This window comes from Neolamprologus brichardi, chromosome 11 (genome assembly GCF_056152115.1).
Source record: "Neolamprologus brichardi isolate AB-2024 chromosome 11, ASM5615211v1, whole genome shotgun sequence".
Lineage (NCBI taxonomy): Eukaryota > Metazoa > Chordata > Actinopteri > Cichliformes > Cichlidae > Neolamprologus > Neolamprologus brichardi.
In genome coordinates this window covers 9,722,053-9,746,525 of record NC_142114.1, presented here as the reverse complement: position 1 = coordinate 9,746,525, position 24,473 = coordinate 9,722,053, and the positions used below count along the sequence as shown (strand labels likewise).

The window sequence follows — 24,473 nt, the reverse complement described above, 5'->3', positions numbered from 1 at the left end:
GTTATTACTCTTTGTTAAAGAAAAAAGTATCAAACAAAGAATTTACAAGTACTTTAGTAACTAGTGACTCCTCTGCCATCATAAATATGTTATTAACAGTAGAATCCTGAGTTGCCTATTAAGTAGCTGCTATTTGCACCACCTTAAAAACTGTGATATCCATCAGTAAGCACTGTAAACTGCAGTGGAACTACAAGGTAACAGCACTGCTCGTCATAGGAATTTGAAAACAAACTTTTCTTTTTAACTGATAAAGCTGCGGTGGGATTTGGTGAGTGTAGTCATGTATGAAGCTTCTCTATAAACTGAAAGGTAGCTGTGGTGTGTGTAGACTCACAGAGAGCTTTGATGTAAAGCTGTAAATATTAATTATAATTTTTCTGTTTGCTCGTGCTATTTTAGTTATATTAAAGCTGGCTCCCTCCGAGTGGTCCGTTGAACACAAACCGGGTTGTTTAAGCAGAGCAGCCCAGCGTTGTGTTATTTTAACAGACAAAGTCAAAGAGGAAGCGAATACGTTTGCCACCTCGGGGGCACACATGGTACCTCTGTCGATCCTGTAAAGCAGTATTTAATCAGTGTCTGCATAAGGATGCAGCCTTCAGTGAGGGGGAAAGCCGTCAGCCATACAGAGAAAAGGCTTCAATTACTCAGCTACCGCATTTGACAAAGGCCAGACCCTGTAATTCACGGCGCATAGGTGTGTATATGTTTGAGGAACAAACGCTGATTCATTTACTGTACAAATACTGGGATATAATACGGGCGCTACTATCCGGCTTTAAAAACAGTGAACATCTAATCGCAGATAAGTTGGCTAAGTTTTTAATGGATGAATATATAGATTGATGGACTCAAAGTTACCAAAGAGATCAGTATTTTTTTTCTTTTTAATTAGCACCTGTGAGCTGTTTCCCATTAACACTGTGCACATTAAAAATCCCTCTGCTTTTTCTAATTAAGTAAAGTGGAAACAGATTAGATGGCTTCTTTGAACAAAGGTCAGTGATTGCACTTTGTCTCGCCCCACTGTTTGTTTGTTTGGCCGGCACCAAGAGAGAGTCTGCCACTTCTTCGCAGAATGTCACTTCACAATCACTGTTTGTTTTAGGGAACAGCCTTTTCTTACCCTTTCTGTTCGTCTCCTCGCAGTGTTTTTTTTTGTGTCTTCTTCAAAATATGATCAATAGATAAAGACGTGCCTCTCGCTCCTTGGTTCCATAGAGGCGAACGTATATTCTGCTCTACAGGTGGGAAAGAACGGCTGATGCGATATAGATTTTTTTTGCTGATATGATTATGAAGCACGTGGAATGTCAGATTAAAGCCAAACTGATGAAAGATAGGCATCAATCGGGGACATCTCCGGAGAGGCTGCGAGGCATGACGTGGTTGTCAAGAAGGAGGAATATAGTGACTCATCCCTCCCTAATCTCCCCTTTCCTGGACAATTGATCTGCCTTTCATATCCATTAGCGTGGCTTTCATAGGCGCTGTAATGAATGGCCAGACAACAGACATACTTCAAGATCAAACTCGTCTCTTAGACGGAGAGAAAAAAAATAGCAGAAAAAACCCACAGATAGCAGCTGTGATTCACACAGGTATCTCAAACGTCTCCAAGTAGGACCTTCATCTTAGTGTTACTAAGAATAATGGTGTAACTTACAACCGTGGTGTTATTCAGTTGTTAGTACTTGCATCGGTGTTTCCCATTCATAATGTACTTTTTCTGGTAAAAGATGGAAACAAGAAACAAAGTAGTAGTGTTGTACTGGTATAAAGTTATTCCATCTGTTATTTTGGGGGATTTTTATCATAAACTAGTGGTTAATGTCACATCAATAACTAGCACTTTTTAGGCTGGCAGCTAACAGCGGATGTCACTTTAATGTGTAAATTTTTAAAATGCTCGAAAGCACTGCAGTCAATGTCTGAATTCACTCCGATTATGATAACGCAATAAAAATGATTTAGGCTTTAAGCAATCTCTTCTAAACTATGAGCAACTACTCACAACCACCCAGTGAGCACAGCCCCAATCAGACCACTGAAAAAGTGATTAGGTGGACATTTTCTCTCGCAATAAGCGGTCAACACGCATTCCAGACGTTTTGATTCATCTCGGGGTGATTTTTTTAGGTGGTGCTATGATTACCACCATCACATTCTTTCAGTCTGAATGTCTTCAACAACACTTCTGCGAAAAGTAAAAAAATAAATAAAATAAAAGGAAAAAAAAATCCAAGTTACGCATGAGAGGAAGCTGACAATGGGAGTCAGACAGGAAGGAGAGAATGACAGAATTTAATAAAGTTCAACAAGGCAGAAAGGATTGCAGAAGCTTTCTTTTTTTCCCCCACCTCCTTCTTTACAACTTCTGGCTACTTAAACACTTTTACACCCTGTCCTTTTATCTGTGTCTGCATTCGCTGACAGAGGAATAGCCGGACACAGAGGGAGACGCTCATTCCATTTTTATTTGAATGTTGACCGAGGAAGGCCACCATCTGTGCAAACTGTCTGACTCTATGACTCTCCTGCATTTCCAGCCATAAATATCAGACGGGGCTTCGCTCCTCAGATAATCCACACATGGCAATTTGTCCTCCCTGCTCTGATTTGCCACTATTTAGGCTTCGATCACTATTCTCTTAAGTTGACACAAACAGAAGCACTATATCATTTTCAGCAAACAGCAATTTCTGTCTAACATCATCTCACACCCTTTTGTCAAATTTACTGTGGCATCTGGTGCCTTTGTTTTTCTTATTCCTCATCATAAAGAAAACCTCTTCAGTCTTCCCAGAAACCCAGCCTACACTTATGTCTTGCTGGGTGCATTTTTTTTCTTTTCCCCCCAGTCACCGAGAAGCCTTCCACTAAGCTCAAACACACAAGGGGGAGTGGTGAAAATGGGGTAGATGACATTGTTTTCAGTGATATGGATGCACGGCTTAAAGACAAAAGTGTTGGTTGAATGTTGTCATGTCAATAAGCCATCAGTCGCGCCGCTAACAATAAGTTAATGATTCCCCAGCAGTAATACATTTATGAATAGAGAAGTGTCTTCTTCAGCCCAGCGGGTGTGCCCATTAAAACAGAGCATGAACAAAATAATTGTGATTTGCAGATAAAATCCACTTTAGAATGGGATTCCGACTGAGGAATTGTTGAAAGAGCTGTAATTTTCCACTAAAACGTGACACACACTCACAGGAGCCCTGCTAATCAACTGTGTGTGTTTGTGTGTGTACATGTATGTGTGTGCCTGTTTTGAAGTTTGCATCTTTGCACTATATTCAGATTAAATAACAAATGCATTTAGTGGGAAAAGGTTTCCTTATTTTTTCCCAATCTAAATGTTTTTTTGCACGTCCTTCGCTGTAAGTCAAGTTTGATTTAGCTCACAGGTAGTAAAATATGTTTCCCTGCTGTAAGCACTGATGGAAAAAAAGAAAAAATCTATTCTCAAAGTGTGAAATCCATGTAAATGGAAACACATTAGACTAAGAGTACTCTTAAATAACAAAGGAATAGAAAGTTATAAAGTAATGATACTTTTTGAATGATGAATTAAAATAATCTTGATCTATACAATTTCCTTTCACTTCAAAAACAATTTGGAGATGGACTTTTTGAATTAATTGTGGTTTGCAAAATGAATCTAAGATCACAATTTAAGCACTGGGAAAAATGCATTTTATAAACCTGCTGTATGGAAATATGTTGACATTTTATCCCTTTTGTTCTCTGGAAACAAATGTCTCTCTTTCCCTTTTATGGGTTTAAAATTACCGTTCTTTAACTGAATTGATTGCGTACATATAAAATTTGTGGCAATTATTTTTACATTAATGAAAATTAGAAAAGAAGAAAAACAAAAGATCAATGCCCATTTATTTTGCGTTTAAGAAATCTGAAAATGTTCAAAAAGTGTTCCAATTCTTTTGGCTCTGGTGGAAAAAGTGAAGTGTAAAATTTGACATTTAATAAAATAAAAAATTCGATGGTAAATATTCCCGGGCGCGCCCAAGATTACGATTCACTCACAAGATTAAAGCTTGCAGCTGATGAAAATATCAGAGGTGTGTGTGTGTTTATGGACACTGTATGTTTCTGTTAAATATTCTGTTTCTGTCCCGTGCCCTCTTCTTCAGCAGCGCTTTAACGGCACCTGACTGGAGAATTACTTCCTCTATTTCCCATTTATTTCACGTTTTAATACTCAGATAAAAGTGGTAAAAACATGAGAAATAAACACCAGTTTGTTTGTTAATTAACAACAAATTAACAACTAAGGAACAGTTTTTGTCACAAAACTTAAAAAATGCTAATAAATACTGTGTAGTGTATCTATAAAGATTATTTTGAAGGTAGGTGATAACGTTGTAACTGATTTTTAAAGCACACAATAAGCAGGTTGGGTTGTGTGACAGTTGTGTGACTAACAGGAGTGTGAACTTGGAGCACGCAGGTTGTCTTGTGTTTAACAGTCACTTTTCAATTTTGTCTTCATTTTTTTTCCACTTTGTTCAAAATATTTGGTTAGGATTAGCCAGCAAACCTGCTTATTTAGATTTAAGCAAATGAGGTTTGGATTTAGATACAGTGAGTTCGGAGTGAGATTGCTCTTATGATCGCAGCGCTTCAATGGGAGTCACATGGCTACAGCCAAAGGGCTTGTGGGGTACCTCTGAGACCCCAGCAGCTTTTACTAAACGGCGGTGCTTAAAGCCCTCAGTTTTAGGATGAATAATAATACTTAGCAAGTATGTGTGTGTGTGTGTGTGTGTGTGTGTGTGTGGTATTTGAAATGTGCTGCAGTATTTTCCAAAATTTTGGCTCAACCCTGACCTGTGTCACTCTGATGTAAGCGACTGACTGTTTTTGACTCTTTTAATATTTGCTTAGTGTAGTGTGTTTTATATTATATATATTATATTTTGGTGGCAGTCCCCTTTTTTTCCACCAGCTTTCCTCTTTGCTTTTTTGAGTTTGTGTAATGACACACTCAAAAAAGTGAGAAAGGTTGACTGAGAAATGTGACTGCTGTTGGTGTTGTTGGCTTCGTAGCAGACTCAAAGAATTGCCCTCAGCTTTAGCTCAGACAAGTTCACTGTGTAAAGTCACAAACTGAGCGATCGGAAGGTAAGTCCACAGGCCGGCTTGCTAATAATTAATGTACAGTAGCATTAATTATAGCATGCTGTTAACGAATACCTGTGATTATCAATAAACTAATAAACTGAACTTCACATCTTGAAGTGTCACTGAAAATGATCTGTTTAGGTGAACGTTTTTGCTCATAAGCATACTTAGTTGAGTTGAAAATGAGAAGCTAGCTGTCCTTTAGTGCCCTGGTCAAGTAATAAAACGTCTAGACACCAACTAACATGAATTTCCCTTAAGAATTAGTGTCATCAGTGTGAGACACCTGCCCTGCACTCTGGGGTGCAGTTTGAAATACTGTCTTTAAATCAATGCTCACCTCTCCACTCTCCCTTTAATTGAACTTTGTTGCCTCTTGTTAAGGTCTTTAGTCTAAGAAAACAGTCCTTGACTGTAATGAAAGCAAATCAAACTTTCTTCAAACAAGTGTTTGGCTACATGTTGCTATGTTGCTACAAGAAATACAAAGAAAGAAATACGGCTCGTCTATAGCTTCTCCACCGAAGTTCACTAAGCAAGGAAACTTAGAAGATTAAACAGTTAAGTAGGTAAAGCGGAAACTAAACAGCGTTTACATCCACTGGTGACTAGGGGAGATTAAAGAAGGGAAAAAAAGGCAGTAGCTACAAAGAGCAAAGGCGAGTGCGAGGTGGTTTAGATAATGGCACTTTTTCTTTTTATTTTATACTGTCAACAATTGGCACTTTGGAGGGAAGTCCACGGAAACCGTCTCCATGTATCATGCTGCTCATGTTTCCAGAGCAGTGTTATTGACACAGTAAATTAGAGGAGGCACACATCAGGTAGCTGACAGATCTGAGGCATCAACAGCAAACTTATAATCGCAGCTCTATCACAGTGGGTGAGTTTCTCTCCCTTTCTCCTCTTTTTTAATGTTCACACTTCGCGTTTGCCCGTGCCTCTATAAGTCCATTCAGCATTTTATTTTATGGACATCTAAAAAAGAATGCTCTGCTTTATTGCGAGCATATAAAATCTCCTCTTACCTGAAAGCATGTTTTTTCTTTTTTTTTCGGCTCCTATATATTATTTTGTGCAGCTTGTACACGAGACAAGAATGTAACTCTTCTTAATCTTTTTAAAATTTTCCTAACAGGAGATTAAATGTGTTTTTTATGCTTCTTATAGCGTGAAAATCAATTATAAGGTATTTTACACAATTGTTGTTCCTTTATAGTTACCAGAAAAATGACTGATCGTGTTCGGGAATTTCCTTCAGTTGTTTTTTTAACACAAGCTTGTATGTATTTATTATTGAGTCCTGTGGTTGGAAAACAAACAAACAAAAAAACAAAAACTGTCCTTCTTTATGACTAGTTGACTTTCCCGGGTCTTACAATAGCATTTTCCTACACTGAAAAGCCTCTTTAGTCTTTCCACTTCTATAAATTCCCCTGTAAACCTCAGCTTGGGAACGCCACGTGAAGACATCTGTTTCGGTCGTGTCTGTTTCCGTATGTGATTATTAAGTAGAATTACTGCTGTTTAATCCAATATCCCTGTACTTCTCTTATGATTTATGTGTCGTGACTGTAGCATGACACGAGGGCCTTTCATCTCACATATGCTATATAACATTTTCAAAAGCATCTGAGGGAAGAGAGACAAGTAAAGTGGAATCACTGTTAGCATGTTTGCTGTTTATTGTTTTAGCATGTTATGTAACAGCATTTAGCAGAAGCAGAATATTCTGTGGGTTTTTTTTTTCCCAGCTTCAAAAATCTAGTATGTAAAGTGTTTGGCGATGAGGAGATACCAGTGAGAGACTTGGGGGAAAAAAACACAACTTTTACTCTCTAAACGGCGTGGCATACTGCCCTGGTTACCATGGCTATGAGAAGGGTTTGAGAGCACATTAATCATGAGGATGTAGGTTTGGTTCTCTTATTCATAATAGAAGCACAGAAACTCCAGCCGTTCTTTCTGAAGCTAATTTATGATGTTTAAGACATTGGTTTGTAGATCATGTGGGATAACTCTGAGAAGTAGGAGAAGAAGGAGAGATTCCAGCAATTAGTCTGTAGCAACAGACTTTTTTGTAAGAAAAAAAAGTGTTAAGATAAAGACACTTCTAAATGTTTTCCTATCAAGTAAACTTCCGACCAAATTTTTTTCATATTTAAAAGTTGTGTTGAGTTATTAGCGGATGTCAATGTGTTCCCGTGCTGGAGGTTTTATAGCTTAATGAAGATTAAACGTCTTGAAAAAGTTTGGCATGAGAAGACGTGTTCATTTGCCGCAAAGGCCACATTTGGCACTCAACCAGCCAGTTCTTAATTGCTCAATCTGGAAATAGTAGATGATGCCTCATGTCATTGCACCTATACATGTCTTGATTAAATGGAGCTCTTTGTGCCCACGCATTTTACCTAGGACGGAGAGGGAGCTGATAAAAATTAGATCATGCATAAAGAAGTATCGCTCACGCTGTTGTGCCACTTTTCTGAGCGGCTATTTTTTCCCTCTTTGTCTTTGGTCAGAGACAGCAGATTGATGACGGCGTGACAGAGTGACATTGCATTCTGGGAACTCAGGACTATGGCCATAAATCCATGGCGATTCAGCTTTACAATGGCCCACTGTCTAGCCATCAGAGGGGTAGGAGGTTGTTACTGCAACACCCTAGTGAGCTGCTAGGGCACGACTATTGTGCTTCCTCGAGGAGGAAAAAAGGGGTAAAATGAAGACACCAGGGGGAAATAGGCAGGATGGTAATGAATTATGAAAAACTAATAGAATTGAAAAAAGAGGAAGGGGAGACAGAAAAACCTCTATGGTGAGTGGAAATTTCCCACACTCTTTAGACACTGTGATTCTTTTCAAGTAGATCTTTCAAATCTGAACCTCTGCTGTATTAGAAAGCAAATAAAACACATGGACAAATAAACACTCCGAGTTCTTTATTGACCTTGGACAACCAGCTGTGTTGTGAGTGCAGCTCAACTTGGCTCTCTACACCCTCCCTCAATTGTGTGTGTGTGAGCAGAACACAACTCTTGAGTATGAGTGCGTGTTTTGTTCAAACTGCATAAATGTGGTACCGTGTTCATTGAACAGCTGCCATTTTACAGTTTGTTTGGTTTTAAAAAAAGTTGGAATCCTACTAATTATACCTATTAAAAAAATAATTAATGCATGCTATAGTTGCAGTAACACGTTCTATTAATTGGCCTTGTAATATCGAGGACTTCGCACAACTATATTTACACACAGTGGAGAGGATATGCTTTAAATACTAAAGTTTTCCTGTGACAATCCTATGTAACAGTATTTTAAGGCTACAACCCATAAACAGCGTCCCAGCGAGAGTGACAAAAGACTGAAGCAGATCCAATAAAAGCTGGAAGGGAGTGTGTTGCATTATCCAAAGTAGGTGGGACACATCTGTGACTACAGCCAGAAAACATCTGAACTGCGTCTGTATCTGTCTGCTGCTGTGATCCGGGTTAACTCCCTCCCTCAAATAACACAACTGAAACTAACGCACTGTAAAGCAGTGAATTCCAAGCAAGCTGATAGCTAACCAACATCTTTTTTTTCTCTTCCTGAATAAATGGGCACAATCATTGAGTGGAAAATATTTCACTCCACTATTTGATCACCACAAAGACTCTTGGTGATTTTGGCTCAGTAATGGGAGCCATACCTCAGCTACTTTCCTTCTTCAGCGGCTTTACTGTATGTCCTTCCTCCTTCTGCGTGATCGGGCCTGCACCACTTGTCATCTCCCTGGTGGCAGCTTAGATTCTCCAATTTTTAGGTTAATTAATCAAAAATGATTTCTTTTCTCATTAGCCATGCAGTTGGTTTGCAATCTGCAAAATCGATGTTTTACAGATGTTTCCCTGGGTTTTGTTTTTCGAGACGGTGCTGATTTTTATTGGGTATAGATTTAAGAGGGTGCTGAGGGATTGTGAGTTAACTGAGCTGCACACAACCACACACACACACACACACACACACACGCAGCCACAGACTCACTAAATACATATTATAAACAGTCACAAGCCCAAACAAACACCTGCATGAATACAGGACAAAAAAAACTATCGCATTCAAACTCAGCTCGGCTCGCGCTTACTTGCTTTCAGTTCCCCCAAATCTTAAGAAAATACATTGTTGAATGTAATCTGCTCATCTAACCGATAGAAACGGCAGCTCTCTCTTTCTCCATTTTGGTTCGCCTGTATTGAGTCGATTGTTGCCAAACCCAGGGGGTTGAGCCACACACACTCTCTCGCTGGGAAGCACTCTTTAATCACGTAACAGCTTCTGGTTCTAGTTCCTGTTGGTTGTAAACAAATGTAATGTTGCATTTCCTGCAGTCTAGACATAACAACAAACCTGGCAAAACCAGAGAGAGGACTGATGGCGGTTGCTAAGGAGTGGCTGGCACAAGTCACCAATCCAGGGTCTGTGGTCTGATGGAAGGAACACAGAGGTGAAGACAGCTGAGGTGTTGGGCATCGTCTTTGGTGTTATTTTGAGCTGTGCATCTCTGAGGAACGTCACACGTCTTGGGTGAAAGCTTGTTCAGCGTGCTATTTGGTTTAACATGATTTTTTTCCAGGTTTTAAAGATGTGTACAGTACTGTACTTTGTAAACATTTACCCTTTTTTTTACCATGTTTCCACTCTTATATTTCTGCGTATACTAGTTATAGAAACTTTCTGAGTCCTCTGTGTGCCCATTGTGCCATCTGCTATGCAGTTGTTCTGCCGTGCCTGTGTGTGTGTGTGTTTGTGCCTACATTTGTACTTGTGTACACCAGTCCCCACCCACCGTTCCACTCAACTACACAGGAAAAAGAAGATGAAGCAGAGGAGCAAAGGAGCCCAAAGAGAAATTATTATTGATTTAATCACATAATCAGCCGCAAACACTTCAGGCCAAGATAGCAAATCCATAATAGCCTCCCCACATAACCACCTTTACAAATTTACCATCAAAGCCCTCCACGCACACACCGCAAACACAGGAACCAGGGGTCACCTTCAGTCGCTGGCAAAATATTGACTTTCCTAATGCTTCTATATGTTTTTGAGTTAAGCGTTATCAATCACCGATAAGGGCTTGATGTCTCTGAAACATAACTCCTGGTTGAGGGATTACAGCATCGCTTCTCTCGTCATAATCTAAGCATATCTTTTCAGACAAAAGGCGAGGACGGTAAAATCAATTTTGTCAGAAGCAGATATTTCCCACTGTGCCTGGTCCGGCCTGTCTTTAGATAAAGTACACGAACTCTGTGGTAACCTTTGAGACATCATGAGTTGTTTTTGTAAAAGCTTTGCTGTTAGCGCCTCAAGGAAAAAGAGTTTTAATTAACACTGGGGGAAAAAAACACGTATTTTCTTTTATTTCTGATCTGATTTCCCGGTTTTACCGAAATTATCATAAAACTCTGATGATGCATATCCTTTAAAGTACTGTAATAAATTATAATTTAGTTTTGTTGAATGAATGGATTTCACTCCTAAAGTCAAAAACAAAAGCACAAATACAAAAGCCGTTGTGTCTTTTTTGTTTCTATTAATTGTGCATAAGGCAAAAAAAAAAAACTTCTTCTAAAAAAAGTTTTGTTTGAGTCAATAAAGACCCAACAAATGATTATTTGACGTCAATAGGCTGAGCTCTGTCTTCATGAAATAAACATAAAAACACTTCCAAATTCTCCCCCTGTTTTCAGATTGTTGCCAAAAAGTAATTTAAAGCACCCAATGAAAGTGGGTTTTGTTACCTTGAGAGCAGCTGCAAGGCTGCTGTGAGGAGCTCGGGAAATCTCTCGCAGTCTTTCGACAGTCTGTGATGATGGCGATATTTGTTTTCCAGAGTATGTTTTTCAGAGCATGTACAATAGACGGACAGCCTTGCATTGATATGGTCCAGGTCCAGGGCTGTTTATGAAACTACCTCTGAAGGTTTTGGTGCTTAATATTTCAATGAAATCTCACTGTCATTTGAAATCACGCTGCCTGATTTAGGACACAATCGAGGTACAGTAGTCAAAAGGTAGATGTAAGATACAGTAGACAAGTATTTGCTCGGATTATCGACAGTTCTACACTTATAATAACTGTGGTCTGCCTTTTTATTATTAGTATTATTATTATTATAGTAACCAAATAGCTGGATTTGTACTAAAAGTTTAACTCCAACTGCTAATACTTTACTTCTGTATGACTTAGAAAGCTATTACAGTCTATACAATAGTTTAGACTGTTTGAAATCTATTATTAATTTCACCCTTAGCAGCTGCTCACTGTTCAGCAAGCTAACTGTTTAATAATAAGACCCAAACGCTAAATTTTCCACAATTACACACACGAGGGGAGGGTTGAAAAATAATCTAAACCACAATCTTAACGTGTATTATGTATATATGTGTTACTTCAGATGGAAATGAACATTTAAAACCCTGAAATATCTGCCCCACTCTGTTGTTCGGTACACTAATTCACACAATTTGTCTGATTTTGTGTGGAAAGCTAACAATGAATCTGATTCAGATTTCAACACTCCATCAACATCCATCTCTCCAGTGATCTATCCATTCAGTCGCCTATCCCTGTCCATCTAGCCCAGGGCTATGGAAGCCTAATTGTTTACCAAAGGGTTGCGGCTCATTTGCTCCTGGAGATTGGGCCTAATTAACACTAACTTATCTGAACACCGAGGAGCGCTGTCCACTCCACTTTAATCTAATCTGTACTCTTTCAAAAAATAATGAGATCATTTACACCTCATTAACGAGCAATGTAATGTCTGGGCATTAATCATAATGATTGCTTATCATTTCACTTTGCAATATTATCTCCTCTAATGAAACTGTTCACACAACTGCCAAGAGGGCCTTAATTGGTCGTGTGAAATCACAGAGCACCCAGCAGCTTGCCGCACCGTGTGTGAAGTTCTAATTTGCATGGGTGGGTGGGGTGTGGGGATTTGAGGGGTGGGCACGAGGGGATGGCATCACTTAAGAACACACAGAGAAATGCACACACAGGCATGGACGTGATGGAGTAAATGGAAACGTGGTGGGCTCGTTTAATAAAGTGTTATTATACTGTGGTGCTGTATGCAGACAACAATGCAAGGAAATTTGCAAACAGTCCGATGAGGTCAAATAAAAACCTTAAACTTGATATATTTTAGACTTTTTCCTATTTTTTAATGTTAGGTCTCAAAACTAAATATATGCTTCTGATGTTTGCTGTTCCTCTCCCTGGCATAAGATCCATGCCAGTGGTGGGTGTGATTATCCAGGCGACATGGCATCCTGACTGATCCCAGCTTTGTGCCACCACCATGAAGCCCAAAAAAGAAAAACACCCATCCAATATCCCCGTTTTTGCATTGTAGCCTCTTACTGTATATCCACCCAGCTGGCCATCCCCAGCAGCCCGGCCTCCTGGAGGATATTTTAATACCAGTTAGAATATATCATCCCCTCCAGTGTGTGCGCGGACCACCTAAAGAGGCCACGCTTGACTGGAAGGAGGAGAGCACTGAGGCTCCTCGGTGCCCCGGCTCCCTAGGCTTAGGAGGGCTTAGGTGCGGATGTCATTAACTCTTTCTCCCTGGTCAGAATGGCTAGCTGCTAATTGTGGCCCCTGGTCTGTGAGCTGAGCTTGTGTAGCTAAGGAGAAAAGGCTTGCCGTAAATTGAAATCTGAGCAGCGTGTCTGAGAATCGGGGTGACTTCCATCCCGTGCAGTTTTAAGACACAGTCATAATTCCTTCTGGGCTAATTTTATCATCCATAGAAACATTATTTTTTCTGTTCACTGCACCAAAATCTGTCACCCTTTTCATATTTTATTACACCGGATCACAATTCCAGGTAGCCATTGACCACAGTCATTGACTTCAAGTCTGCCAGTCTTACTAAAAAGCCTAGACTGAAGTCAGGTTGGACATTTCTTGTTATGTTAGATTTGGTAGCTTAAACTTTTTTCTTACTTTAAAAAGCAGTTTTACTTTTTTTTTAAAACCAGTAGGCATTTTTTTTAACTGGTACTTGTTGATACATGCAGCATTCATGGTTTGCCCTATCCTGACAGGCTGAATCTCCTCAGTAAATCCAGCCACAATTTCTGATTGTTTGACTAGAACTGTGCACGCTGTGTGTCTTCTGTTCACTGAGCTTTACAGAAACTAGCTTAAATGACAACTTTACCACGAGCAAATTAACACAACAAAACACCTTTAAGCACAATTCACTGGGCTACACACTGAACTTAGAAGATAGTATCAAAGTATTGATCCTATTGTGATAGTATAGATCTGATACCAATACCAGCATTTGTATCGGTACTATCAATATCTGGATCGATCCACCCACCTCTACTGGGCAGGTGAGAGTACTCTTTTTCAGATGCCAACTGATGAATCCAGATGAAGCTTCAGTAGTTTGTTCAGTCATTTGCTCGTCTTTGATAAAAACACTAATGCTAATTCAGTTTTTATATATATATATATAAATGGTACCGCTTGTTTCAATTCATATTTTTTGTAATGAAATAAGGCCTCTGGTATCTTAGTCCCAACATGTAATTGGTAATCATGCAGAACTTTAAGGTTCATTGTAAGATTAATTGTAATGCTGAGGACATAATGGACCCAGTTAACATGCAGCTGGCATGCAGATTCAAAAGTGTCCAGGATGAAGTCAGGTCCAAACACTCAGGAGGCCAGCATAAGTGTAAGGTGTCAGAAAAGTGGTCCAGAGATTAGTTTCATGTACCACAGTTCTGCCTCTCAGTGTACTTCCCTCCTACTATCAATCCTCCCTATCGTTGCCCCTCGTCTCCTCCGCTGTTCATCAGTCTGAAGCTAACTGTCAGCTCTTCTCCAGCTTATTAAAGGCTCTGGTTAACATCCGCTGTATGGCGGAGTCAAACGCCTGGGCTGGTATAACCACGTGCTGATATGATTTATTCTCTCCCCGAGGAGCCTTCTAATGAACAGAGATGTATGCTCAGCAGCCCCGTACATGTAACCTCCGTGTGCTCAGAGGACGGCTGCGCTGTAATATGATAAGTACCATGTCGATAGCCTGTATGATATGCTAATCATACTAAAACACGGTGCCTCAGGCTCTCCCCGTGTTTATTTATGAAGGCTTGACCTGAGGGAGAGCAATAATCGGCTTTTCTCTGAACTCTCTAACCCTGGGAGCCAAGGGAACCGCCAATCACACACATCTGAGTCCTATAATTCCCTCACCTCTCTCTCACGCGCTCTCTCGCTTTCTCTCACTCTCTCCTGTCCTTCTGTTTCCCCCTCAGCTCGAGCTGAAACGGTAGATTTATGCAAACGGCACCGAGTGTGCATTTTCCTGCCCACATTTGTCGAGGGCCACATGTCAAGGGCTCAAATCATTAAACTGATTATTAATTGGGACTGACGTAAACATGCTGTCAGCAGGCTCAGCGACTTGACCGTGTTCTCAGCTCAAATATAGCACATTGATTTGATGTGGCAAACATTTAGTCAAGACATCGCCACTCCTCTGATGCAGAATACATTGCAAGTATTGCACAAATATACAATTTCTTTTTGTAAACAACACAAAGTGAAAGTAGAAGAAATATAGCCAAACTGATATTTTATGATGACATGTGATATAAGTGTTTGCACGGCCTTATTACATTTGCTTTAGTAAAACCCAAACATGAATATTCACATCGAATCAGTGTCGAACTTTTCAACACTTCGGTACTCCTTCGCTTCAGCTTTCTGTGCCTTTGACTTTGACTGCCTGCGTCTCGCTATGGATTGTCTTCTCATGAGTACAGCTCTCCCGTCACTGCAAACATGAGGCTGTGCAAATATTTTGAGGGAGAAGACAGGCTGGTTTGAATGGCTAGTGGATACACAGCGTGGAGTGGATATTGCTAACAGTGTGATTTCCTCATGCATTACCATTTTATTTATTTATTTATTTATTTTTTGAGGGGTGACCACAAATGACGTTGAGTGTTCAATAAGCCTATTTTTCATAAAGTCTTAGTTGCAACGTATTAAAAATAAGTAGAAATGTGTCTTGGGGTAGGGTGTAAATCAGAGCTCGGGCCTTGCATCTGTGAGCTAGGAAACAAAGGTTTGTTTGTGTGCCTCAATCACTCTTGCTCATGAAAGCAGACACTTACTTGAAAAAAAAAATCCTTCTCCTTTTCTTTTTTTCAGGGAAACACTCTAAACCAACATCCTGGGTATAAATTTGCAAAACGCAATACAGGCCTGATTGTGTGTTGAGTGGATGTGGGGTGCATACGAATAGACCCTGTACCCCTGCCTCTCTCCTCCTCCAAACAGTCCCCCCCTACCACCACCTTCCCCCTCACCTCTTTCTGTTCTCATGCAGCCAAGTAATGTACAACAAAAAAAGCACAGCTGAAAGTTTTTTTTAAATTTCCCCTTTGTTTTCTCGTAACAGTTTTGAATTCAGAGTTCTTGTTTGTGTTTTAACCAATCGGCATAAACCAGAAGCAGCAGGTGTCTGCAAAAGTAAAATAATAATGATGATTTTCAAAGGTTCATAAGCAAAATTGTAGTTAATATATAGTTGTACGACAGATCACGCCACTGAAAACACTACTTCAGAAATAAAAGAAATTCTCAGCTGCTGCGTGGCAATATTGGATAATTACACTTTAAGAGTTTCAAACTTTTTGAGCTCACACTGTTCACGCTTCCAACTTCAAATGTAGCAGCCGACCTCGCGCCATGTCTTTGGCATTTATAAGACAGGAGAATAACGTTAAATATGCACTCTACAGTATCATAGTGATGACCGAGTCTGGGAGAATCTAAATGCAAACTCTGGGAACAAGTGAAGCTTTGGCACTGTCACCAGGTCAGCTCAAAACCCCCTCCAAGCCCAGCCCCTCAGCACCAGGTGTTCCCTTGCATTCAAATGATACTCTTATTCATAGACTGTCCCAACTGGAGTATTAAAAACTCAAAATTTGCAACTGAATGCTGATATAATCCTGGAAATATATGTCTCCATTAAAAAGTAGCCCATTTGAAGGAACAAGGCGGTCTTTGTGTGGGGCTTTATGTATATTTATCAAGGCGCTAAAAGGGAACCAGAGGTGGGGGTTAAGGAGAAGGGGATAGGGAGTAGCAGGGCAGACTTTCCAACTGTTTACATGTTAATTTCAAACTTAACAGCCCTTGTCCTGGAACTATTTATACACCGAATGCAAATTAATTTCGTCTCCCTCTGTTATCGTCCTTTTTTCCCCTTTTTTTTTTATAGCAAACACTTGACTGTTGATGGAAAAATGCTAATTAATGGGTGCTTGGAAAGTTGGTTTTTTTTCTGACTAACTGCACCCCTGGATTTGAATGACAGGTTGTATTTTGTTAATATGAATGCTGGACTGCGACTCAGTTCCACTTTCAGGTTTAGCTACATCAGGTGTCAATAATGACCTTCGTCCTGAAGGATTTTTGCATAGTGTTACACTTTTATTGGTGACACTTTTTTTGATTCAGGATGTTGACTCACCAAAATATGCAACTGTTGAGAAAGAAAGCTGCCTGCCTAGATGTTGTGTCAAAGCAAAGTTTAATAGAAAAGTGCTACCTACAAGATATTTTTTCAAACCACTTGTTTCATTTTCAGTATTATTTTTCACTGTAATGTAACATAAAGCTGTCTTTATTATTACTTTCTTATTATTAAATTGTGAATATTATGCTCCAAAATAAAGTTTCCATTTTGCTTTACCCCACAGGTGTGTGGCATGTGGAAAAGTGTGCAGACACGATCAGCATGTGACTTATCCTATAAACGCTCTTGAACAATTGCCTTGCTAATCACATTATGGATACAGTAAGCTCAACAAATTGGTAAGTACACTTGCCTACATCTTTGGGGTGCTCTCAAGCAGATGAAGCTACTGCAGATTTAAAACTGCTGAATCAGTGTAGCACCATTGTCATAGCAGTTTACTGGTTCTGCTGTTCATTTTTGGTTGATTCTTTGAAAGTAGCTGCCGAATAACCGAGAGTGCCATCTCTCTGCCGATGACGCTCAACTATAGGTAACTAAAGGTTTTCACCTACCTGTAAGCAGAATGTCATAATATATCATTTTGGCTGTTTCCTGAATACTGGAGATATAAATATTCCCACAGATCTGCAAATCTTATTTGCATTTATATTAAGCAGAACCACAAATATTTCAGCTGTTCATCTTGAATCAAAATGGCTTAGTCCCTAGAGTAGAACCCACAAGCAACCTCCTGGCAAGCTCAGTTCACTGACTGGTTGGCAAATGGTGTCTAGACTTTGCTAGCCTTTACTGGACTTTGCTAGCTCTTACAAGGTGAAATTGGTCACAAAAAAACTCCAAAAATCTATGATTTATTTGGTTGCAGATTGGCATGGTCATTCACAATTTGCATGTAAGATAATGAATTTCCTCTAAACCTTAACCATCTAATCTCCAAGCTGTACAGAAATTTGAAGAAGGGTAATGCCAAGTGGAAGTGGAGAACATTCACTTTCAAAGTAAAAGTTGTGCCTTATTGATGCAATATTTTATCGCAACAGTAAGGTGCAACATTTATTTTTAAAGCAAATATTCTCCATTTCCTCTCTGCCTAGCACTTTTCACTACCCCTTGGCAAATAGTTTATTAGTGTTTGCAGACAAGTTGGCCTCCTCCATGCAAACTGGTGGCAACCACAGCAACCTGCTAGTGACCAAAACAATCCCAAGGAGGTTTTAATGCTGCACCATTTATCTCTTTGCAACTAATTTCATACTGGCAACTGCCAGCCACCTCCAGCAACCACTCATCGACTAGTTGTAATAAACTCTTTTCCTTCAAGACCAGTAACCCATCTGGTAACTATAGGTCACCTGAATGGGGCTTTAGCAATTGATTTCATAGCGACTGCCAACAACCTCCAGCAGCCACCCACACCTGGTTGGGGAAGACATATTTTCCCCCCACAAACAGTGTTTGTCACATTTGCTGACTGAACTCTAGGCCTGTGTGACTGGCCCTTAACGACTTAAGAAGTCAAACCTTGTTGGCATTTTAATATTTATTGAATTGAAGTTTTTCTAGATGCTAGTTACAACCCGTTATGCTTCAAAAACAAAGTTTTAAAAAGCTTTTTTGATTTCATGGAAGTTATATTTCTACCACTATCTTTGCTGTTGCAATGGAGTCTTGAGCGCCAAATCTATCTCTTATAATGTCTGGAATATACTGTTGTATTGAAGAGAGCAGTGTCATTAAAATCATTTGGTTTAAAACCGAAATAAAACAAAGAACAAAGGAAGAAAGACTTAGAGACCGAGAGAAAGAGAAGTTGATATGAAATGTGGTCAGCTGAACTGCCATGGCAACTGGTCAAGAGTCCACAGAGAAGGAATGTGTCTAATGAAATGTAACAATACCATCCCCCCCGCTCCCCCTCCTCGCTGCCCTCCCTCTCTCACTTTGAGTGAATGACTGAGTATGTTTTATGGTTGGAGTGCACAGGCTCGACTGCCGCTTTGTTTAGACGGATTTCAGATGTTTGGCTCATTGTGTTTAGGTTGTGCTGATTGTTTTTTAGGCACATTTGAGTGAATAAACAAATGTCATCACTTCAGCGCCATTCTTCAAGAGCTTTTTATGTCAGTGTCAGTAAGTGATAAAACATCTTTTCACGAGCGCATATTTTCGTCCTTCGTCCTCACTTGATATATTTTTTTTGTTTGCTTGATACGCAGGAAATGACAAGGTCTCTTAGAGTGAATAGGATATCAATTAATTATACAGTTGTCAGAGTCACAAACCAAAGTGCAATACTTTAAGGATATAGAAATTTGGATGAAGGGAAAAACTTGTAAGAGCAGTTTGAGTGCTTCTTGTAATTACAATATAAATAGTAAAAAAAAAAAGGCCTATTACTGAAAGCACCCAAGTTTGAAAATAAACCAATGAAAAGAGATCAGTTACTAAAGTACTATATGTTGAAATCACTCAGTTATAACATGAATGTCTAAACCTAAACATGTTGGAAAATTCATAGCAGATGCTGACTGGTTTAGCTGGTCTCTCCTCATAAACCATGCATAAATCAACCATCACTGCCGCCTCTTTCTTTCTGTCTGATTATGATGCTAATATCACCACTCTAAACAAAGAAACAAGCCCAGTGACAGAAATGAGAGACATAACGCTTTTGTTTACAAAAGAGGGAAAGTATAGAGGTATTATGCGGACTACAAGACTGTGGGGCAGAGGGTGATGTCTACAGAGAGGTTGGATCGGCCTGCTAACGTGATCACCTGAATTATGCACAAACCATTGTGTCCAAATATCATAAACTGAAGCACGAACATCCCACCCCTCCCTCAAACACGGGTCGAAATTATTATTTATGTGGCTTCAGAGCTGCAGAGAGACAATTAGTCATATTCGTATGCTGAAATTAATTGAGAGAGATGCGGGAGATAAAGACAGAGAACAAAGACAGCTTTTTGTCACATCTTTCTATCTGACAGGGATAATTAGATATATGAAATTGAAATTCCTCACTGGGGGGTCCTATTGACAACACTGTTTTCTGTTTCGCTCTTATCCCCTGTTTCTTTTGTGCTCCTGTTTATGCTAATTTGGACCCAGTGTTTTTCCCTGACCGCTAAAAGCTGCATCCTCCCCAGCCTTCAGATTCAATTCATGTAGAGCAGAGAGTAGCCTGTCAGCTATTCACAGCCCTTTACCTGTAACACAAGGACTCGGGGAATCAGTTTCTAATCAGCAGAATTTAGATAGCTGATATACACATGTGTACGTGTCACACTGTGTGGAGCTGCAACAGTATTAATTAAATGAATTAAATATAAAAAAAAGACTTTATTTTATTGGATATGTGTTATTATAATATTTCAATTCATTTTTTTTTTAAATTCAACTTTAATTTTATGTCTCATTTTATTTTATATTATTGTTTCCTTGGTTTGGAGTTGTCACCACCCGATAAATTACAAGTCACAGGCTTAGTGACACCAGAGATATTTAACTCCAAGTTCTATAACTTCCAGTTTTCTAGGGGGCGCTCATGAGATATAAGTGAATGGAGCTTGTTTTGTTGTAATTAGGGGTGGGTGTCTCAAAACTATAACACGAAATTTCAATAAAATTTGAAATAATATTATTTCTGATGAAACAGGAAAAAAATACTGAATACGGTTTTATTGATGCGTGCGGGCAGCAGCATTTATAAGGGTGAGTAAATGCAGGGCATTTCCATCCTTCTTTTCCAATGAGCTGCTGTCAGTGATGACACACAACCTAATTCAAAGTGTGATTCTATTGCAACAAGGTGCCAACAGCAGAAGCAGCAGCATTATAATGCAATTGTAGTGACACAGCAATATATCCAGTGACACCGCATAAGTCAGATGTAAACACAGGTAATCTTTTTAGGATTTTTTTTAAAATAAAAGTAGACGATAACACTTTAAATTTGTAGTTTCACAGTACATAAAGTAGCTTAACCTTGTGAGGAGCCTGCACAGTATGTTTTGCCTGGGATTTTATATCTTGGGTCAAGCCCCTGCTTGTGTCTACCTACAGACATGATAACCAGCTGCTTCATTTACACTGATGTAAGCTACTGCCCTGTTACAACAAGGCTTCTCACATTTTTTCTAGTTATCTTTTGATAATGGATGCCATTGAGGGAGGCTGTCCTTTTGTATATACTTGAACAGATATTCAATATAAAAGTGCTAGCAAAATGTTAGCATTTATAAGACTAAATAGATTAAATCAGTTTTACTGTAAGATAACAGATAACACAATGAATTAAAAATGACACTGACACACTTACATTCACTCTTTTTGTAAAAAATAGTGTAATATAAAATATTTTTGTTTAGAGGGAGCTAAACAAGTTATCTTTGACTGCTAGCTGTTTCAGTAGCTAGCCATTGTTAGCAGGCACCAGTGTGTGCTTTTGAACTTTAGCATTATCTTTTATTCTGTTAAACCATTTGCAAAAAACAAACAAACAGATAAATCTAATATAACAAATTAACTGCTGCCTTTACACAGTAAGTTAATAATTCACACTCACAAACTGTATTAGCTACACTGGCCAACCACTTACAGCTTGAGAAGTAAAGCGAACAGGCTTGTTGAATAACTTGCTTAAAATTTTATGATTTCATCTATATTATACTTTACCTGCTAGGTTGCCTCTTTCTAATGCCCCACGTAATGACTTGAACATACGTACCTTTGTGCATTTTCTGCAGTTCAGTCCTTTGGTTAGCATCATGTGAACCACCCTCACAGTATCAGAGAGGAACATCTGATAAAAGAACATTGTGGTTTTAGTGGAATTATGGGTTATGTCACCTTTCACCGCAAAACTAGAAGGGGCCTCTCAATAGTTTTCCTCTCACATGAGAAACAACCACTGTCATGTTTCTCACAAGTGAAGGAAACTGCTAAATGCCACAAAAAAGACCCACATAAAAATGGATTAAACTGACAGCATGAATTAAAAGTGTTCTTGAAATGAAATAAATTGTATGATGTAATGTATGTATGTATCTACCCTTTTTTAAAATTTGTTGTCTGGTTTTGTGCCTATTTACTTATTTATTCTTTTATTGAGAATGTTTTTTTGAGAAGGTTGGTACTTCAGCTACACTTCTGCTTTTATTATTGCACATGTCTGCCCTGGTTTCATTTTTAAGCATAAAGATCTCATTCCCAGAAAGGACCTAAAAAGCGCACAGACACTTAAGATGTTTCACAATTAAGCAATTAAAACTCAAAATTCAAGTGACATTAGACTATTGCTTTGAATTTCCCCATTGTCCCACATGTCCCTTTCTTTTCAAAATGATTGTCTTAGAGATTTATATAAAAATTATATACTTACCTGATACTGATCGCTTGCTGACCTCTTGCTGATCTTTTTTTCCTGCTCTAACATACATTAAAATACCGGCCTGCCATTATGGATTGTGTAAGACCGGAAAAAGAAAAAAAAAAGAGGATGGTGCATGGTTGTTAGAAGGGAAAGGAAGGCAGGATGGAGATATGAATTGAACCGGAAAGAGCCTTGTGTCTAATGCTTGCCACATTCGCTCTCGAATGAAGGTCTAATTACCCATCGGTATTTGGTGCCAGCGTTCCCAGGTCCCAGCAGCCCCTGGCCCTATGCAGGCACTGAGCGTCCAAAGCCAGCTGCCTTCCAAACACTTGCAGGTAAACAGGCCGGGCTAATAGTCCTACCACAAGGGAGCCAGATGAAAGAGCAGGAAACTGCTGCCAGAAGCCCTGAAAGGATTTATGTAAAGACGTAAAGACAGGAGATGCAGGGAGGTAGTAGCAGCTAACCCTATCTAAACTTACCTATCTGTTTGCTTAGATGATTCTTTATGACTCGAATCACAGGCCTAGCGCAGAGGTAAAATTATTATAAAGATAACATAAACATTATAAAGGCGTGTTCAGACAAACATATGTAAATGCTTTGTGTATACAGTGTATCTATCATGCTGGCAGTTATTGCTTTGTGAAGGTCACAGTGTAGACTTGCAGTAGTAAAAGGAAAGAGAGTGCAATTTTCATGAGCTTTACTGAAAGATGATTTTTGAAGGGGTGAAGGTAAAGAATTACTTGAGGATGTGGAATTATAGATCTGTAGAAGAAAGTAAAAGGCAAAAGCAGCAGAGACTTTTGCTGACTGTAAGTCTTGCTGGTTCACTTGCATGCAAAGCTACGACAGTCTGATGTGGCACATATGTTCACTCTGAATAACCGCATGTGCAGATGTGAATGTGTTTGTCAGGGATCATATCCGTTTTCTTTTCTAGTGTAAACACAGTAGCAATATCTCCTGCTGCCAGTTTAAAAGTGTAATATCTGTGAGCTGAGGAAAAGTGAGCAGTCTTCTGTGTTGGATACGGTTTTCATGAAAGAGCCAGCCAGGGTGGGACGGGAACATCGCCAATCATGACTACTCCAGATCCATCCTGAGGAACAGGAATTCCCACAAGCTGGATAAACATGCACTTTGGTCGAGGGAGCTGGGTGCTTGATAGTCGCTCTCTCATCTTTGAACACAGACATTCTCTAGATATTGATTTATTTTCAGAGCCAAAATAAAATACGGTGAGTTTTTCTGTTTTGGTTTTTTTTTTTTTTTCAAGTGTGAGAGAAAAAGAGATGATTAATGGAGTCGAAAATATTACAGCCTTTAGCATTACTTGAGGTTTTATTTCCTAGATGGCATGTGCCACTATCTGATGGCTTGGGAAGGACAGAAATAATATGGCTGCCACATGTGAGAGGACAACATGCTACTGCGGTTGTCCAGAGAATGTAAAATGTGTTTATCCTAATGGATTCCGACAGAAGCAATAATGGACACCGGGGCTAACTCGACTGACCACACATTTGAATTTTGTTTCCCTTCTGGGAATTTGTGTGTTTTTGTTCGACTTGAGGGTGTAATTTTTTGTGTCTGGCACAAATGGCGCTGACTATATTTCTCTCAGTATTTGAATATATAGTGTGTGCACTTTTGCGGTTGTCGCTTACATACACACACGGGCATTTGTGTTTTCATAAGTGATTACTGTGAATCAACTCTTTGTGCGTGGCTCAAGTCATAAAACAAGAGAGAAAGAACATCGTTATGGTAGTGGGGCACCTCACTAAAACGCTCCAGTGACAGAAAATGAAAAGCTGTAATTCCTCCTGTGAAGTGAAGTCTGACTTGTCAGAGTAAAGCACTTCCTATCCTTTTGTTCAGATCTCAAAGGGAATTATAGAGGAGAGCGTTAGATATGGCTGTTAATAAGACCAGCGAGCCCTGACCAGATGAATGTCTGAGTGATTTAGACCATGACAGTTGTATTAAACTAATGAAACTAGATTAGTTTAACCTGGAGACTCATATGTTCACAGAAAACATGAGAGAAAATAACATATATTGAACCTTTTATGGACAAGTCAATCAATTAAGCACTTACAGAGAGTAAGTACAGTCACCAAAAAAAAAAAAAAACCTCACACAAGTCTACATATTTGTTTCCGTCATCGTCATGATGAAGGAAGCACTTTTTTTTTCCAGAAGTGATGCAATCAGCTCTCATATTGATAAGTAAAGAAGAAGCAGAGGGTTGGGGCTGGGTTAGGTGGGGAGGAGGTGCTTGGAGATCAATGGGCTAATAAAACAAATCGATGGAATGAAACCACAGAAAAAAGTGAAGTCATTAATTTGCAGAGACAGGAT

At 39.3% G+C, this 24,473-nt stretch overlaps 1 long non-coding RNA gene across 1 annotated transcript in view; it reads left to right on the top strand.

Annotated features, from left to right (window-relative positions):
- The window catches only part of LOC102796883 (uncharacterized), a 30,167-nt gene extending 13,116 nt beyond the window's left edge, over positions 1-17,051 (top strand). Inside the window, exon 3 of the long non-coding RNA XR_437054.2 lies at positions 16,944-17,051. This is a non-coding gene — a long non-coding RNA (uncharacterized LOC102796883). The remainder of the gene's footprint in view (positions 1-16,943) is intronic.
- The last annotated feature ends 7,422 nt before the right edge of the window (positions 17,052-24,473 follow it).